The following is a 6,455-nucleotide window of genomic DNA, read 5'->3' on the forward strand; positions in this document are numbered from 1 at the left end:
CATTCAACGTTGAAAGTCCATATCCCTTTTTCTACGGCCACCAAGGCTTCCTCCACGTCTTCCTCACAAGCCACAAAGATCGTCTTTCATACATTGTTTACTTTATCTAGCTCATGAATCACCTAAATTTTCAAGCATAATGAATTTGCCAAATGAGAGAAAAAATTATGTATATACTACAAGGAAATTGCAAGAATTCACCCTATAAAAAAATATTAAACAAATTCTTGTTCTAGTCCCTAAAATTTTCCATCTTTTTTCAACTTTCAAAATGCTTCCTATGAGATATATTCCAATCACATATAGCAGAAATGACCGATGAGTATTGAATAAATGAATATTAATTGATAAAATAATTTACAAAATACTAAAATCGTTAGTTGGCTACGTTTTGGAAGCTCGATGACTAAAATGGATGTTTTGAAAGTTCTAAGGCTAAAATGGAATTTAAATCAACATAATAGTAAGTTCAAGATCAAAGACAAGCTAAACAATAAAATGTTGCGACCAGAAAACAATCTAATCATAATTAGAAACATGGATGTATGTATTTGTACACCAAATCACAAAAAAATAACTCCAGATTTCGATCTAGAGACAATTAAAAACTTGAACAAATTTGATAATTAAAGAAACACGGAGATGGCCATATGACCCCTTGTGCATAGACTTTTCACATTACATGCTCAATTCCTAGGATCAAAACAAACATAAATATTAAAGACTTAAGAAGCACATACACTCAAGTTTGGCTAGTGTATCAATAAAACAATATGTATGAACACTCGGAGAAACGTGTTGAACACTAGTTAGTACAATAGATGTGTTAGACAACAAGTATTCCAATGCAATAAAGGTCAAGATTGGTATACACACACATATTAAACTCTTGGCTTTGAATAAGTTTTGAGTGAAGGATGAGCTTATTTTTAAGCATATAAATACATAAACTTAATGACTTTGAATTTCCATATAAATATGATACATACTTTTTAAATTATATATATTAAAACTGTGTTCTAGCACTATCCTATATTTTTTAGAAAAAAATGACACGTCACCATGTCTATAATTTATTGACCCATGTCTAGAATTCGTATACGTGCTTGTTTGTTGAGAACTTCATGTCTTCATTAGATGAGAGGATAGCCATATTATAGTGGTTGTATGTGTAATATAGAGAACCAAACTAGTACTCGAGATTTGTACAATAACAGAGAACTTACATTTCCACCGGTTGACTTGACTATCAGGGGATAGAGTTTTAGGTGGTGGTTGAGCGTGAGCTGATATGCAAACATCATACCCTTCAAATAAAGCTCAAAAACATGCTTTTGCCTTGAGAACTGCAGCTTTTAGGCTGGCTCGATACTTCGATATGTAGTCATCATCATTTAGTATGTAAGGCAACTCGTCTGCAGATCAATAAGGAATTAATCAATCACAAAAATTAGGTAGGATGAAAAACATAAGTGGAAGAAAATACATTACGCTTTGATACTAGCAAGCCATTCGAACTTACCAACAAATCTGCCTTCCCGGTAGCTTTCCTTTAACCAACTGGAGGAGAGAAGCCAAGCTCTGAGTAATTTGCAATTAACTTGCAATTTTAGTAACAAGATATAGTAAAATTATGAGCAAGAGCACACTGACACGCTTGAAGCCACATGGTAATGCATATGCTCGATAATCATTGAGAACAATAACAGGAGAAAGCAAAGTTAAGAACAGTAACTGGAAGAACAAAAAACAATTTACAACATAAAATCTTCAAAAACACATTGCTTAAATCAAGTTTACTAATATAAAAGGTAAGATATTACGTTCCACTCTCCACACTACTGAAGTTTAACATTTCACATGAAAGAAATGAAATACTACTCCCAAATATAACTGAAAAAAGCATAATTGGGTAAAGAAAAAGCATAGAGAAATGCAAAAGAATCCTTGGCTTTGATATATTGAAAGGTAAAAAAATATCAACCATAGATGTCCGGGAGAAGAACTCCTACAAATACACACTTAACGCAGATTATCATTCGCTAACATGAGACCTTCTAGAGGAATTCTGTTAGGATACTTCCTAACAAGAACAAGATTTTAATTTTTATATAATGAACTATAAGAAAATACAAGATAAAACCAAGTATAAGGCACTTGGAACCTCCCTCTTGAGTACTCTCACCCAAGCCCTAGATCACTTCCCAGAATTCTCCCCTCACTTACCCTCCCTCCATTTATAATAAGATGTAACCACACTTACATAATAACTACTAGTAACTTTCTAATATCTAATTACCCTTATACCCCTAACCTTATACTAATCTAGGTATCTAACATTACCTGATGCTTCAAAACACCTTGTCCTCAAGGTGTGCTTGCAAACATGATCAAGGCCCCTTCTCTTTTTTCTCTTTTTAATTGCAAACAATCCCCAGCATTCTGCTCTTCAATGTTGAAAAAGAAATCCTCCCCTTCGGCTTTGAAAAACTCTCGATTCCAATAAGGTCCATTGACTTCAGCCACAAAGCAGCCCAATGTACTTGAATTTTCCTTTTCCAAAACACATTGTCTTAGTTAACCCTTTGCATATCACCAACAAGTGTTTAATTTTCAAACTCTTCATCTCTAGTGGGCTAGGCCATAATCAAAGTGTTGCGTCAAGACCAAAATCATACTCCGCCGTTTCATTCCTAGGACCTACCTACATACAAGTTTTTCTTCCTCCTATTTTTGGAACTCTCCACCCACTTCATCTACAAAATGATGTGCCCCAATGTTTTATTTAGAATAAGTTGAAGCTCATTTAGTGTAAGTTGAAGCCCACTTGAAATAGTAAAAACCCAAGATTGTTCCTTTGTCCTAACTCTGTCCTACCAATTTCTACCACGCCATTGGCACCATATGTGTGCAGCAACTTCTTCCTCGTCACGTGATTCACCCTATTCCAGACCACCTTCTCGAGCCTCTGTAGACCGATAACTATCGGCTTCTTCTTTCTCCATTGCAACCAGCCATTTTGTGTTTCTTTTAGCAACAAATTTTTCTTCACTCGAGTCTTAATTTCGAGCCTCACAGGTAATCCTCGTCGACCTTCCTCTATAGTTTCTTCTTGGTCACTCTTTGCCATCCTCTTCACCTTCGTTGTATAACCGTTGCAATCACGTTTCCCTCGATTCTTCTATGGATTCAGATCCTTCTTGAAATCCATCAATTTATGGACCTGAAGATTCCAATCCGTTCTAAATAAACAACAATCCAGATCAGTGCCACTGAACACAGGCATTTCAACCTTCTTGAATTTGCTATGATCGTTCGAGTTTTTCATCCCTTTCAAACTTGTTTGTTTTACCTTCTACGTTGATTTCCTTCAATGTCTTACCTCCACCTTCGATTATACTCTCAATCATTGGTCCTTTGCTCGACGATCCTTCCATTCTTTCGGAGATCGTCAATTATCCTTCTGCTATTCCTTCGATGCATTTAGCAACCGTTCTTGTTTTTCCAACTAGATGACCAATCTTTCGATGCTTTTTGGCAAGCATAACAAGTTTTCTTCAATTGCCAGCAACTTGTGTAACTCCATTTGTATCCCCGAGATTTCCTTATCAGAGGTCTCCAACTTCTCTTTGATCCGTTTTTGTGCTGCTCTATCATTCTCCCAAGTAAAAACGCTCTGATACCAATTTGTTAAGATACTGTAAATATACGGCAAGTGTATCTTACTTTATTGAATTACCTCAATGAATTAACAGTATAAGAGAATAAAAAATCACTCACATCTACTTCCTAAAGGCACACTCCAGTGAGGATCACAACAAAGAACAAGAAAAACTAAGAACAAACCGCAACCATGAAAATGACCAAAACAAACAATAAAAAAACTTGACTTGGACCCTCTACTTCTCCGAGCACGAAAGACGGCAGCCTCTACTTCTTTGGAATATTTTGTCCCCTTTCTCCCTCCTCTTTCCTCCATTTTATTTTGCTTTACTAACAAACTAATGGGAAAGATCTCCTCCGATATTCTCTCCTCCTATAATCTCTCATATATTCTTGTGTGGGTCAATATTACCCTTTTTAATTCTCCTACTGTACTTAAATAATATTGGAGACATATACTTCCTAACAAGAACAAGATATGAATTTATTATAATGTAACTATAAGAAAATACAAGATAAAACAAGTATAAAGCACTTGGAACCCTCCCTCTTGAGTACTCTCACCCAAACCTTATATCACTCCCCAGAATTCTCCCCACTTACCCTCCCTCCATTTATAATAACATGTAACCACCCTAGTTACCACACTTACATAATAATACTAGTAACCACACTTACACAATAACTACTAGTAACTTCCTAAATATCTAATTACCCTTATACCCCAACCCTATACTAATCTAGGTATCTAACAAATTCCATAACATAATGTATTAGGGGAAGAAGGAAATCGAGGATAAAAACACTAGCTAGCAACAAATATCTTCCATTAGTGAGCTTCAGCCATTTTACACGTAAAATGGAAAAGTAAGCCTGAAACCCAAATTAGCCTAATGGTTTTCTTAACAACCAATACCACCATCATGATAGAAACAACTGAAAAGGAAGAGCATGATACAATCCAACTCAAACATAAGAATTGATTTTGATGTTTAACTAAAAGTAAATAGGCAGTAGAATAAGAAACTATACCCTTTTAGATCTAGAATAACGGCAATTTCCAGCCTAAGCACAACTACAAAGGCCTTGTGGCGGTTGGGTTCGGCGAGTGGCGGCGGTTTTGCTTCGCGAACGGAGATGGAGACGGCAGATCGGCGCGCGGACGACTGCAACGCAGATCTGGACTGGCAGCGGCGCGGTCTTGCTTCGCGAACGGAGGTGGAGACAGCAGATCGGAATGGAGGTCGCGGCGCTCGGCTTCAGTAGGGGAGACGCGGCGGCCGACGGCTGCTGCGAACGGAAGAGAAGAAGACGGTGGGGTCGTCGCGGCGCACGGGAGGAAGGAGAAGAGGGGCGGCGGTTGGGCACGAACGGAAGGAGAAGAGGACGGTTGGGGCGGTTGCTGCGCGAACGGAGAGAAGGGGAAGGAGACGGTAGAAACGGTTGGCAGCGGCGGTGAGGCGGTACACGGCGACGCAAATCTGGACCGGGCAGCGGCGGAAGGGCAACGGCGCGGTCTTGCGGTGCAGATCTGGACGGCGGCAGATCTGGACGCGTACGGCTGCTTTGCGAACTGAAGAGAAGAGGAGAAGGGTCGCGGCGCTCGGCTTTAGTAGGGGAGACGCGGCGGTTTGCGGCAGGGCTGCGGATGGAAGAAGAAAATGGAAGGGAAGGGAGGCGACGGTTTGCGGCGGGGCTGCGAACGGGAAGGAGAAGAGGAATGGAGGTAGGTCGGTGGCGGTTTTGCTTCGCGAACGGAGAGAAGGGGAAGGATGGGGCGGCTGGGCTGCGGCGGAAAGAAAGATGGAAGAGAAGGGCGGAAGGAAAAGAGAAAAGAGAAGGAAAGGAGAAGAGAAACGAGAAGGGAAAAGAGAAGGAAGCGGGGGGGGGGGGGGGTCGCGGCGCGCGAGGGAGAGAGAGAGATTTCTTTTCCTTTTTCTTTTCTTTTTATTTAAATTAAATATAAATAATAAATATATATATATATATATATATAATAAAATAAACAAAAAAAAAATATATATATATATATATATACCTTTGGGCATTACAAGCAGAGGTTCTTGATGTTTTAAAAACGTCAAGAATTTTTATAAATTTCTTGACGTTTAAAAACGTCAAGCAATTTTTACAATAGTCTTGACGTTTTAAAACGTCAAGAATATTTTATAAATTTCTTGACGTTTTTAAAAACGTCAAGGATTTTTTTATAAACTTCTTGACGTTTTTAAAACGTCAAGTAAAATTTTAAATTCTTGACGTTTAAGAAACGTCAAGCATGTCGAATTCATACGCTTCTTAACGTTTTAAGAACGTCAAAAAATTAATAGATATTTCTTGATGTTTTAAAAACGTCAAGAAAAAATTTATTTTTTCTTGACGTTTAATAAACGTCAAGAATGATGTTTCAGAAAAATTCTTGACGTTTTTTATTAAAAATGAAAGCTTTCTTGACGTTTTTCGAAAAAAACGTCAAGAAAGGAAAACAGCAACCGTCAAGAAAGCCCATTTTTCTAGTAGTGAAAACACAAAATATCCTAACCAAATGGCTAAACAGAGGCAGCACTCTGTAATTCTTTATTTATGTAAAAGCCAAAACACATTCAACAATAGTAGATATGAAAAATAAAGGAAGAACAACATAGAAAACTTACCCAGCTCCTTTATACAGGGCTGGATACCCTAGGCTACAGCAGCCTTTACTCTCCTTGAAATAACCAAAAAAGACCTAGCCTCCCCTACCCCAACATTACATGTTTATACCTCTCTCTCTCATCCCTCCTAGTGGGCCC

At 38.2% G+C, this 6,455-nt stretch overlaps 1 long non-coding RNA gene across 1 annotated transcript; it reads right to left on the bottom strand.

Annotated features, from left to right (window-relative positions):
- Positions 1-1,258: 1,258 nt before the first annotated feature.
- On the bottom strand, positions 1,259-5,552 carry LOC116405579. The gene is made up of 3 exons (XR_004218686.1): positions 4,696-5,552; positions 1,523-1,581; positions 1,259-1,415 (listed from the first exon to the last, which is right to left on the bottom strand). It is a non-coding gene; the product is annotated as an uncharacterized LOC116405579 (long non-coding RNA).
- Between the last annotated feature and the right edge of the window lie 903 nt (positions 5,553-6,455).

Source organism: Cucumis sativus, unplaced genomic scaffold (genome assembly GCF_000004075.3).
Source record: "Cucumis sativus cultivar 9930 unplaced genomic scaffold, Cucumber_9930_V3 scaffold120, whole genome shotgun sequence".
NCBI classification, from domain to species: Eukaryota; Viridiplantae; Streptophyta; class Magnoliopsida; order Cucurbitales; family Cucurbitaceae; genus Cucumis; species Cucumis sativus.